Below are 14,696 nucleotides of genomic sequence, written 5' to 3'. Positions count from 1 at the left end.
TATAATTAAAAAAGCAAAATACAAAAATATTTCACTCTTTATCCTACAAGCATTTTCTTTATCAACTTTAGGTAAAAGCAGATTTAATGGATGAATTTTTTGGTACTGTAAACTGTGTGGATTCCATGAAAACAAAATCCTATTAATACTGAATTATTTGAGGGGGAATGGAAATAAAATTCTCTCATATTAAAGCAAACTATTCCATATTGATTTGACATTCGGGAAAGGCTGTGGCATGGTTGAAGTGGTTGAAGAAGAAACAATGCTTTCAGAGGATGACATGGTGTGCCATGAAAGGCTCTGATACTATACCATGATTAGTCCAACTTGATGATTCCGTTTGCATTAGATAATATATATATGTACACGTTACACTTGGTTTATATACAGTGGGAAAGTAGGAACAAGCAGGAGACTACAAAGTATACACAACGACAACAACTTAACTAATCATGATAACACGATAAACCTTATCACTCTTTCCCTCACTACATATATATATATATATTCTGGGGAAAGGAAAAATAATGGATATTTAGAATAATTATATATTAACTATAATAATGAAAAAGGAAAGTGAAATAAAAACTATAATTAAATTAAGAACAGAAATAATAATATGACCTGTGGACTTCGAAGCACCCATTAATTATAATTCAATCTCACTAGTAATGGAATGTACTTATAAAATATTACATTATCTAATATTTTACTAAATTTTTTTTTATTTGTGTAACACGCGGATAAATACTCAACTCAACTCAACTCAACTAAGTCTTTATCCCAAAAATTTAGGGTCGGCTATATGGATTCGCTTTTTCGACTCTGAACGATTTTGGGTTAAATCCTCAGAAATGTGTAATGCTCTAAGTCATGCTGTACTACTCTCCTCCAAGTCAATTTAGGTCTACCCCTTTTTTTCTTTCTATCCTCTAGCCTAATGTGCTCTACTTGTCTAACTGAAGCCTCCGTATGTCTACACTTCACATGACCAAACCACCTCAATCTCCCTTCTCTCAACTTATCTTCAATTAGCACCACTCCTACCTTTTCTCTAATACTTTCATTACGGACTTTATCTAGTCTAGTATGGCCACTCATCCACCTTAACATTCTCATCTCTGCAACTCTTATCTTAGATGCATACTACTCTTTCAGTGCCCAACACTCACTACCATATAGTATAGCCTAAAATTTTCCTTTTAATTTATTGGGAATCTTACGATCACATAAAACTCCCGTGGCACGTCTCCACTTCAACCATCCGGCTTTAATCCTATGACTAACATCCTCCTCACATCCCCCATCTACTTGAAGGACTGAGCCTAAATATTTAAAGTGATTACTTTGGAACAGTGCCACTCCATTCAAACTAACTCATTCCCTATCACCAGTTTGGCCTTCACTGAACTTGCAATGCATGTATTCTGTCTTCGTTCTACTTAACTTAAAACCCTTTGACTCTAAAGTACTTCTCCAAAGTTCTAGCTTCCTATTTACTCCTTCTCGTGTCTCATCTATCAGAACAATATCATCCGCAAACATCATGCACTAAGGAATACTCTCTTGTATATGTTTCATCTAAAACTAATGTAAAAAAGGTAAGGGCTTATGGCTGATCCTTGGTGTAATCCAATTGAGATCGGAAAATCTCTTGTATAGTAGTTGTTCCTTCATACATATCTTTCAATACTTGTATGTACCTAATAGATACCCTCTTTTGTTCTAACGCATTCCATAAGACCTCTCTTGGAACACTATCATAAGCCTTCTCCAAATCAATAAAAACCATGTGTAGATCTTTCTTCATATCTCTATTTTTCTCCATCAAGCTTCTAATGAGAAAGATCGCTTCCATAGTTGAACGACCGGGCATGAAACCAAATTGATTGAGAGAGATAGAAGTATCATGACGTAGTCGATGCTCCACAACTCTCTCCCACAACTTCATAGTATGGCTCATGAGTTTAATTCCCCTATAGTTTGAGCAACTCTGTATGTCTCCCTTATTTTTAAAAATAGGTACTAAAATACTCTTCCTCCATTCATCAGGCATTTTCTTTGAGTTTAGAATCTTATTAAATAATTTAGTTAACCATGCCACTCCCATATCTCCCAAATACTTCCACACTTCAATTGGTATTTCATCGGGTCCACAGACTTTACCTACTTTCATTCTCTTAAGTGCTTCCTTTACTTCTAAAGATCTAATCCTTCTAGTATAATTTACATTCTTTTCTATTGTTCTATAATCTATATTCACGCTATTTCCATTTTGACTATTATTAAAGAGATCATTAAAATAATTTCTCCATCTTTCTTTAATGTCCTCATCTTTCACCAACACTTTTCCTTCTTTATCCTTAATGCACCTAACTTGATTGAGATCTTGACATTTCCTTTCTCTACTCCTTGCTAATCTATAAATATCTTTCTCCCCTTCTTTAGTTCCAAGTTTCTCATATAACTTTTCAAAGGCCTGCGCTCTTGCTTGACTAATTGCCTCTTTCTTTGCTATCTTGTACTGTTCATATGCCTCATTATTATCACATTTAGGTAATTTCTTATACCATTCCCTTTTTCTCTTCACTGCCTTTTGTACTTCCTCATTCCACCACCATCTCTCTTTTGAGGGTAGTCCATGTCCTTTAGACTCTCCAAGTACTTTTCTAGCTACTTCTCTAATCTTTGATGCCATCTGTATCCACATATCATTGGCCTCCATATCTAGCTTCCATACTTCGGACTCGAGAAGCTCATTTTTGAACTTCACTTGCTTTACTCCTTTGAACTCCCACCACTTTGTTCGAGCTACACTATTTCTTCTGACCTTACTTGAATTGTTCCTAAACTTGACATCCAAGACCACCAACCTATGTTGACTTGTTAAAGCCTCTCCTGGAATAACCTTGCAATCCTTGCATAGAGCTCTATTTGTCTTCTTGGTTAAGAGGAAGTCGATTTGGCTTCTATGTTGCCCACTTTTGAAAGTCACTAAATGTGACTCTCTTTTTATAAAGTAGGTATTTGCTAGTATTAGGTCGTATGCCATAGCAAAATCCAGGATACTTTTTCCCTTTTCATTTTGGCTGCCAAAACCAAAACCTCCATGAACATTCTCATAACCTTGCCTATCACTTCCTACATGTCCATTCAAATCTCCACCAATGAAAACATTCTCTTCATTCGGTATGCTTTGCATTAAATCATCCATATCTTCCCAAAACCTTTGTTTACTCTCACTGTCTAGTCCTATTTGTGGGGCATAAGCACTAACTATAATTATTGTTTCTCCGTCTAGTACTAGCTTTACTAGTATAATTCTATCTCCTACTCTTTTCACAGCTACTACTGCGTCTTTCAATGTCCTGTCTATGATTATACCCACTCCGTTCTTGTTTCTCTCCTTTCCGGTAAACCACAATTTGTACCCTGAATTACCCACTTCCTTACTTTTCTCTCCTACCCATTTAGTCTCCTGAATGCAAGCAATATTCACCCTTCTCCTTTCCAAGGTATCCACAAGCTCCATTAATTTTCCTGTAAGTGATCCAACATTCCAAGTACCAACCCTGATCCTCCTCCTATCCTGCTCCTTCCTAATTGGTCTCCTTCTATGATATCTTCTATTATTTTCTATGTCTATCTTGTGTTCTGTTCCACTATTTGTTCTATTATCTGTCCTATGGACTAACTTCTTTACCCATACCCGTCCATGATGTGGGAACCCTTGCTCACTTAACACCACACCCGGGCGTCGGCATGGCGCGTCGCTTTCGGTGAACGCCCTACACCCTTGCATATTTATCACTACACCCGGGCTCCGATGTAGCGTGCGGATGAATAACTAATATAATTAAATTTTATAATTAGGCCTGGCAAAAATAATATTAAATTCTCAAATTATGCTAAAATTAACAAAAAAAAAATTAACTATAATTACAAAAACGTGTAATGTTTTGAATTTTTTTAAATATTAGGCCTAGAAATTGATATATCTAATGTAATTAAAATTTAACATGTATAATTATAATGCCTACTCTTTGAACAACTGATATTAAATAAAAACGTTTCCCATTATTTACAATATCTAAGATAAGAAGAAAAATCCCTTTCAACTTGTTGGAATTGTGGATTCTACTGAATTTCTCATTATTAAATTAGTTTAGGAAATTCACATTACAATTCCTTACACGAGACCTAACTGTTGAAAGGAATCCAGAAATTATTAATTTGCAGATTACATATAATTAGTTATGACTTTTAATATGGATTAAATAAAAGTTAAAACATATTCTATATGGGTAACATTAGAGATATCAAAATTTATTTATTAAATGTATATTTGGGATATTTATTTATTAATTATAATGATCAAAAGTAAAATAAAAGGCAAATAATAATGAAACTAATTAATAATGTGACAGGACGTATCGATTTGATATATTGCACTCAACCATGTCCTACACTTGAATTATTGCAGGGAGAAACATCTGTCTCTGTGATGATAATGATGCGGACTTTCTCCCCTACAGAAATGTGAACATTGTTGGAAGTCAATATTATATTTTAATGGGATAAATTTTGATAAGCACTACTAAATTTATCTAATTGTAATATTATAATTTTTTAATTTAAAAATATAATATAAAATTTCATTAATTTTTAAATTTTATATAATAAAATTCTTCTAACCTCTAATTATCAGTTTTTCAGTTAGATGTTAATTTAAACAGTTTTAGCATATAATTTAATCAGTATTTCTATTTTATCTCTCAAGTAAGCCATGTGTAAATTGAATCATTTTCCTTTCTATAGACAGAATAATTTTTCATACGTAAAGAGAATAATTTTACACTTTACATAAGAGAAAAGAGAAAAATATTGACTAAACGCCATGCGGAAGTTATTCACATCAATTTGTAACTGAAAAATCAGTAATTGAAAGTCAAAGGAATTTTACTGTATAAAATTTGAAAATTTAAGAGGTTTTATATTACATTTTAAAGTTAAAAGACTGTAGTGTTATAATTATATAAGTTCAAGGACAATTATTAAAATTTATCCGATTTTAATGGCAAAGAAGAGTCATTGTAAACTTTGGAGTTATACGCAAAATGTTAATTTTTTTTTTGTGAACTTTCCTTAGCATTTTCATTAGATAATATTTTAAATAAATGTTAAATTTTAAGATTTTGATTCAAAATTCTCTATGTTGTTTTATTATTATATTTAATCAATTATAATTTTAAAGATGATTTAAATATAATTAAATTAAAATTTATTGATAAAAAAAATCTTCTTATTAGTTCAATCAATGAATGAATGTGAACAAACAATAAGTAAAAAAAGAAAAAGAAAAATTAAGTACATAAATTGTTTTTTAAAAGATTCATTCTATTATCACCACAAATTTGGGTGGCTGTAAATAAGTCAATGTCAATGGTATTATTTGATCTTCCTATTGGAAAAATTCCTTGTAACTTCTTAAAAATGTGGACTCCACTGAATTATTCAAGTTGATTTCAAACTTTCAATATGCAAATATAATTAGCAAATTCAATTTTGATTATATAAAAGTTAAAACATAGAAAATTTATAGCCATATATATATGCTTTATAAGTTTTGGTTGAACAATCATATATAGAGACGTAAGAAAATACTATAGAAACATTAAAATGAGGATAAAGAAGGTTTCGTAATTAGACTTTCTTTATCAAAAAGATCATCATAACATGTTAAAACTTATTTAAAGGTATAGATTTGAAATCTATACATAAAAATTTCTTAATTTTACAGTTTATTAGCAGATGTAAACATTGGCTGAAAGCAAACATGGGAATCTAATGCCAAATAAAAGTCCTAATAAATTTTGGAGTTGTTGACACAAAATGTCAATTTTCTTGATGGGTTTCCCTTAATATCTTCATTAAACATTCTTAATGAAATGAAAGTAAAAGGAAAAAAAAGTATGGTTGTAAGTAAGTCAAGGTCAATACTCAATTTTGAGAAATTAAATTGCTTTTGCTTTGTAAGGTAATGAAATTGTTGATGCAATTAATGTGTACTTTAGTTTAAGAGAAGAAATAAAAAAAAAATCAAAAGATATCTTAATTTCGCTTTTACAGGAGTTAAGATGTATTATGAGACCTTTACGAGAATTAAAATATATAAATATTTTAAAAATGTTTTTACCAAAAAAATAAGAAAAAAAATATGAGCCCTATTCAAAATTTGTAAGTGTTAGAATTATGATTCAAAATCCTAATGGGATTTTGAGAGATATCTTTTGCTAATTCGAGTGAGAGAAATATTTCTCAATAGGATGAAGTAATATTTCCTATAATGAGTATAACTCTTATTTTAGTGTTATTCCTAAATTAAGTAGGACTCCTAATCAGATAAGGATTGAGGAAATTAACACTATAAATAAGAGAATGATGAAAAAGGTTATTTGGCTTTTGCCCATTGAAGAGAATGATTTTCAGCCTATGGAGTGAGACTGTCACCAATTGTAGAGAGGATATTTACCAATTGCTGTGGATTTGGCTCTGTTTATTGATGAGGGATTTTAACCCATTACAGTAGAGAGAGACTTCGACCTGAGGTGGAGAAAGGACATAGAATTTAAGGGATTCTTGTCCATTGGTGAGAGGGCTCTTGCCCATATAGTTGAAGGCACCCTTTGTGATGTAGTGTTGTAATAGTAAATACATTGGATTATGTCTAGAGGAGATTGAGAGGGACTAATTAATATATTTACTATGAGCAGTTCGATATAGTATTGATTATCTTGGGTATAATTAGGTTGATGGATAGTATAATTTTGAGCTTATAATGATGATTTATTTATTATTGATAGTGAAAGATGGCATGCCCGTGAATGTAGCCCTATGTTGAGAGGGTGAACTACGTAAATATTGGTGTTTTGTGTGTTTACTTTATTTCTTTGCAGTTTACATGCTTCCGCGGTGCACAATAAATTGGTATCAAAGCATAGAGATGATCTTAGTGAGTTTTGTTAAAGGTGGAGCTGTTGCGATATGTAGAAAATCGCACATGCAATAATGGTGATAGTGGAGAGTTGAATTTAAGGTAGAGCTCTTGATGCAAAATCAAGATGGTTGATGACGTGAAGATTTTTTTAAGAATAAAGCAAGTTACACCCAAGATGAAGATTAAAGAATTGATGATTTGAAAGGTTCAAGCTCAAGCATGGAGATTTGATGATTAGATAACACCCAAGAATTTGAGGTATGCAATGGTTGATGGATTTTGAGTCAAGGTGGAGATTGTTAGAATTATGACTCAAAATCCTAATGGGATTTTGAGAGAGATCTTTTTCTAATTTGAGTGGGAGAAATATTTCTCAATAGAATGGAGAAATATTTCCTATAATGAGTAAGACTCTTATTTTAGTATTATTCCTAAATTGAGTAGGACTCCTAATCAAATAAGGATTGAGAAAATTAACACTATAAATAGGAGAATGATGGAAAAAGTTATTTGGGTTTTGCCCATTGAAGAGAATGTTTTTCAGCCCATAGAGTGAGGCTGTCACCAATTGTAGAGAGAGGCTTTACCAATTGCTGCGGATTTGGCTCTGCCCATTAATGAGGGGCTTTTGCCCATTGCAGTAGAGAGAGACTTCGGCCTAAGGTGGAGAAAGGTCATAGAATTCAAGAGAAAGGAATTTTTGTCCATTGGTGAGAGGGCTCTTGCCCATATAGTTGAAGGCACCCTTTGTGGTGTAGTATTATAATAGCAAATATATTGGATTATGTCTAGAGGAGACTGAGAGAGACTAACTAATATATTTACTATGAGCAGTTCGATGTAGTATTGATTCTCTTGGGTGTAATTGGGTTGATGGATAGTATAGCTATGAGCTTGTAATGATGATTTATTTATTATTGATAGTGAAAGATGACATGCCCATGGATGTAACCCTATTTTGAGAGGGTGAACCACATAAATATTGGTATTTTGTGTATTTACTTTATTTATTTATAATTTATACACTTTTACGGTACACAACAGTAAGTAACTACACAATTGTGTGGATCCCATGAAGTGACAGGATGCATGGACTTTGGAGCACTCTTGTCCTAGACTTGAATTATTGCAGGGAGTAAATAAATTGACTTGAGATATTTTTAATTGTATTAGATATATATATATATATATATATATATATATATATATATATATATATATATATATAAAGAAATTTATAATTTAATTTCAGAGTACTATTTATATTTTTATTTTATATTATATTTTAGTCTTTAAATTTTAAAATATTAATTATATAGTTCTTAAATTTCATATTATATTTTTTAATATATAGAATAATTTAGTTCTCTATCAATGGATGAAATTGTTGTAATATTAAAATTATAGGAACTAAATAATTCATTTCTTAAAATCTAAAAACTAAAGTATAATATAGTGCAAAATTAATATATTAAATAATTAGTTTTTCAAAATTCAAGACTAAAATACAATATAAAGTAAAATTCAGGAGTCAAATTGTAAATTCCCCTTTCGTGAATTCAGTGGCGGGAAACAATTATCCTGGACCCAGTCTGTCATGAATTCAATGAAATTTATGTATTTAATAAAGAGTTCTCATCATAAATTTTGTATGTTAAATTAATGAGAAATCAGATTTAGATAAAGAAAAATTCATATTGATTGTATGGTTTTGCAATTTATGGTTGTATAAGTCAAGGTCAATACCCAAATTGACAATTGTAATTAATTTTATTAAGGAAGGTTTCATGACTAGACTTTCTTTATCAGATAGTTTATGGTAACATATCAAAACTTATTCAAAGGTATATGTAGACTTCAAATCTAAACATTTTATATACGCATGGAAAACTCTTATTTTCATAGTTTATTAGCACAGGTAAACATTAGCTGAAGCAAGCCTTCGAAATCAATGCCAAAGAAAAATCCAAGTGAACTTTGGAGTCATTAACACAAAATATCAAATTTCAAGAACTAATTACCGAATGCCATCAGCCAAATAGTTCTTTGTAAGTGCTTGTTATGACATTTCAACCTTGCATTATTGCGTCCTCCAAGTGGCACTCATCTTTCACTGTAATTTCTTTATCTGATGTTGAGATGTGACTGAATTTGCTTATTAATTCTGGGACCATCTCTTGATTGAGAAGTTGAATTTTCTAATGCAAACTAGGAAAAGGAAGCTAGGCTGCTTCCTCTTGCAAGCTTCAATGACTTCTTCTCCCGTGCTTGCTATGGTAAGTGAGATGGTAGCAGCTTTATGTGAAATATTATCTTTATTGAATTTTCTTTTAAAATTACAGTCTAGATAAGGTGATTTTAAACAAAGTGATTCCTGGTTGGTTCCAATTTGTTTGATACTCTATTATTAATGTACTCTGCTATTAAGAGGCAGATTATAAATTTCAGCCATTTTGCGAGAAATCTCAGCCATTTAAAAAATTAATTCTTTAATTTCTAAATATTAAATTCTATTATATTTTAGTTTTTATTTTTAAAAATTAATTATTTGGTTCTTACATCACACTTTAATCATTTGTCTATGGAAAAAGTTACTACGTCACACTTTGATTCCTATAGTTTTAATATAGGAAATAATTTAATCATTTGTCTATGAATGACATTGTTATAATATTAAAATTAAAGAGATTAAATAATTCATTTCTCAAAATTTAAAGACTAAATAAGAAGACATAAAAAAATGTAAATATTAAAAAAAAATAGAGGACCATTGAAGAGAGCATGTTTTCTTTAAATTAAATTTGTAGCTATAACATCATGTAAAAATAGTATAACACTCAAAGACTTATGAGTTGGAATTGAGATTTATAATTGTGAGGTCTTTAAGTAAATTTACATCAAATGAAATTACTATTTAAAATATTTATTATTGCTCTAAATCATGTCCTATACTTGACTTATTGCAGCGAGTAAATATTTCTGCATTATTTCTTTAAAGAGCAACCGTGTGGGAACATATGGTAATATTGGTTTGTTTGTTTGTTTCTTGTGATTAATACTTGAAATTAATATATTAATAGATTTCACTGTTAAATATCTTTCTCTGATGATAATAATGATTTCGACATTCTCCACTATAGAAATGTGAACATTAGCTGAAAGTCAATATTAGATTTTAATGGCAAAGAAAAGCCATAATAAACTTTCAAGTTATTGACACAAAATGTTAATTTTTTGATGAACTTTCCTCGGCATTTTCATTAGATATTTTGTAGAAATGTTAAATTTTGAGGCTTTGATTCAAAATTCTCTATGTTACTTTTTAATTATATTTTATCATTTATAATTTTAAAGATGATTTATATATAATTAAACTAAAATTTATTGATATAAAAAAAATCTTCTTATTAGTTCAATCAATGAATGAATGTGAACAAACAATAAGTATAAAAAAGAAAAATTAAGTCCATAAATTGTTTTTCAAAAAGATTCATTCTATTATCACCAAAAATTTGGGCGGTTGTAAATAAGTCAAGGTCAATAGTATTATTTGATCTTCCTATAGGAAAAATTCCCTGCAACTTCTTAGAACTGTGGACTCTACTGAATTATCCAAGTTGGTTTCAATATGCAAATATAATTAGTAAATTTAATTTTGGTTATATAAAAGTTAAAACATAGAAAATTTATAGCCATATATATATATATATATATATATATATATATATATATATATATATATATATATATGCTTTGTAAGTGTTTGTTGAACAATCATATATAGAGGCGTAAGAAAATACTATAGAAATATTAAAATGAGGATAAAGAAGGTTTCATAATTAGACCTCTTTTTTTTATCAAATAGATCATCCTATATATATATATATATATGCTTTGTAAGTGTTTGTTGAACAATCATATATAGAGGCGTAAGAAAATACTATAGAAATATTAAAATGAGGATAAAGAAGGTTTCATAATTAGACCTCTTTTTTTTATCAAATAGATCATCCTAACATGTTAAAACTTATTTAAAAGTATAGATTTCAAATCTATACATAAAAAATTCTTAATTTTACAGTTTATTAGCAGATGTAAACATTGGCTTAAAGCAAACATAGGAATCTAATGCCAAATAAAAGTCCTAATAAATTTTGGAGCTGTTGACACAAAATGTCAATTTTCTTGATGGGTTTCCCTTAATATCTTCATTAAACATTTTTAATGAAATGAAAGTAAAAGGAAAAAAAAAAGGTATGGTTGTAAGTAAGTCAAGGTCAATACTCAATTTTGAGAAATTAAATTGCTTTTGCTTTGTTGATGTAATTAATAAATATTTTAGTTTAAGAGAAGAAATAAATAAAAAAAAATTTAAAGATATTTTAATTTCATTTTTACAGGAGTTGAGATGTATAATGAGACATTTACAAGAATTAAAATGTGTTAATATTCTAAAAGTGTATACTGTCACAAAATTTTTTAAGTAAAATTCAGATAAAATGATATATTCAGCCAAAAAAAATAAGGGAAAAAAAAAAAACACATGAGCCCTATTCAAGGTTTGTAAGGAACTACAAAATCGTGTGGATCCCATGAAGTGACAGAATGTATAGACTTTGGAGCACTCTTGTCCTAAACTTGAATTATTGCAGAGAGTAAATAAATTGACTTAGGATATTTATTAGAGACAATATATATATATATATATATATATATATATATATATATATATATATATATATATATATATAAAGGAAATTTATAATTTGATTCAAGAGTTCTATCCATATTTTTATTTTATATTACACTTTAGCCTTTAAATTTTAAAAAATTAATTATATAGTCCCCAAATTTTATACTATATTACATTTTAATTCATATTTTTTAAAATTAATTATTTAGTCCCCAAATTTTATACCACATTACACTTTAATCCCTATAATTTTAATATATAGAATAATTTAGTTCTCTATCAATGGATGAAATTGTTGTAATATTAAAATTATAGGGACTAAATAATTCATTTCTTAAAATCTAGGGACTAAAGTATAATATAGTGCAAAACTCATATATTAAATAATTAATTTCTTAAAATTCAAGGACTAGAATATCATATAAGGCAAAATCTTGGGGTCAAATTGTAAATTCCCCTTTTGTGAATTCGGTGGCTTGAAACAATTTGCCTAGACCCAGTCTGTCATGGATTCAATGGAATTTATGTATTCAATAAAGAGTTATCACCATACATTTTGTATGCTGAATTCATGAGAAATTAAATTTAAGTAAGAAAAATTCGTATTGATTGTATGGTTGTGCAATTTATGGTAGTGTAAGTCAAGGTCAATATCCAATTTGACAATTGTAATTAATTTTATTAATGAATATTTCAGAGAGGAAAAAGAATTGGAGAGCCCACACGGTTTGTAATTAAGGTATAGAATATTTGAGCTTAAGAGAAGAAAAGGATGAAATAGATGTAATCCAATGCTTGGTTGGGTAGGTACACATGTGATGTCTACATGTGGATCGATCTATACCTAAAATTCAATATTTATAGCTGAAATTGTTGATGCATGCAATGAATATTTCAGTTTAAGAGAAGGAAAAAAAATAAATAAATAAAAGGAAACATAACCCACAAGGCAAAAATCTAATACATACTGAATTACCTGTGGGAGAAGGAAAGAAATGTTAATATCTGAAAGGACAATGCAACAGTGGGCATAGTCGAGTGATAACTATGTATAGATTGGAGCTGAGGATAAAAGAAGGAAGGTTTCATAACTAGACTTTCTTTATCAGATAGTTTATGGTAACATATCAAAACTTATTCAAAGGTATATATAGATTTCGGATCTAAACATTTTATATACACATATATACATGAAAAACTCTTATTTTCATAGTTTATTAGCACAGTTAAACATTAGCTGAAGCAAGCCTTCGAAATCAATGCCAAAGAAAAGTCCAAGTGAACTTTGGAGTCATTAACACAAAATATCAAATTTCAAGAAGTAATTACCGAATGCCATCAGCCAAATAGGTCTTTGTAAGTGCTTGTTATGACATTTCAACCTTGCATTATTGCGTCCTCCAAGTGGCACTCATCTTTCACTGTAATTTCTTTATCTGATGTTGAGATGTGACTGAATTTGCGTATTAATTCTGGGACTATCTGTTGAATTTTCTGATGCAAACTAGTAAAAGGAAGCTAGGCTGCTTCCTCTTGCAAGCTTCAATGACTTCTTCTCACGTCCTTGCTATGGTAAGTAAGATGGTAGTAGCTTTATTTGAAATATTATCTTAATTGAATTTTCTTTTAAAATTACAGTGTAGCTAAGGTGATTTTAAACAAAGTGATTCCTGGTTGGTTCCAATTTGTTTGATACTCTATTATTAATGTACTCTGCTATTAAGAGGCAGATTATAAATTTCAGCCATTTTGCGAGAAATCTCAGCCATTTAAAAAATTAATTCTTTAAATTCTAAATATTAAATTATATTATATTTTAGTTTTTATTTTTAAAAATTAATTATTTGATTTCTACATCACACTTTAATCCCTATAATTTTAATATATAAAATAATTTAATCATTTTATCTATGAATGAAATTGTTGTAATATTAAAATTATAAAGACTAAATTATTCTATATATATATATATTAAAATTAAAGAGATTAAATAATTCATTTCTCAAAATTTAAAGACTAAATAAGAAGACATAAAAAAATGTAAATATTAAAAAAAAAAATAGAGGACCATTGAAGAAAGCATGTTTTCTTTAAATTAAATTTGTAGCTATAACATCATGTAAAAATAGTATAATCCCTCAAAGACATATGAGTTGGAATTGTGATTTATAATTATGAGGTGTTGAAGTAACATTTAATGAAAAAAAAAAGCATTCGTATAAATAATTTACATCAAATGAAATTACTAATTGAACATTAGGAAAAATAATGGATATTTAGGATGTATACAATAATTGATACAATAATTAAACTAATTAAAAATAGAAACAATAATTGATAGGATGTATACAACTTTTTTTATATAATTTAAGACAATGAGTTTATAATTTATATTTCTCACTATTTTTTTTATATGAAAATTCTAGTATGTGGGTATTCCTAACCTTTTTATTTTATTTGTAAGGGCTTGATATGACATTTCAACATTGTATTATTTGCGTCCTCCAAGATATACTCATCTTTCACCAGTAAGTTCATTTTCCTTTGTTTGATGTTGAGATGTTACTTTCAGATTTATTGAAGAGGAGATAGATGATTAGCTCTGTGAGGCTTTGGTCTAGAAATGAATTTTTTTCATTTCTAGATGAATTTAAAAAGCGTGTGGATCCCATGAAGCTACAAGGCGTATAGATTTGGGAGCACTCTTGTCCTAAACATGAATTTGATCTCAGAGTTTTATTCAAATTTATTTTATATTACCCTTTAATTTTTAAAATTTAAAAAATTAATTATATAATTCTTAAATTGTATACTATATTATATTCTAATCTTTTGATTTTTGAAAATTAATTATTTAGTTTTAAAATTTTACATTACATCATACTTTAATCTCTATAATTTAATATATAGAATAATTTATTTCTTCTATCAATTGATGAAATTTTTATAATATTAAAATTATAGAGATTAAATTATTTTATATATTAAAATTAAAAGAGTTAA

Source organism: Hevea brasiliensis, chromosome 14, assembly GCF_030052815.1.
Source record: "Hevea brasiliensis isolate MT/VB/25A 57/8 chromosome 14, ASM3005281v1, whole genome shotgun sequence".
NCBI classification, from domain to species: Eukaryota; Viridiplantae; Streptophyta; class Magnoliopsida; order Malpighiales; family Euphorbiaceae; genus Hevea; species Hevea brasiliensis.
This window is presented reverse-complemented; position numbering follows the sequence as displayed.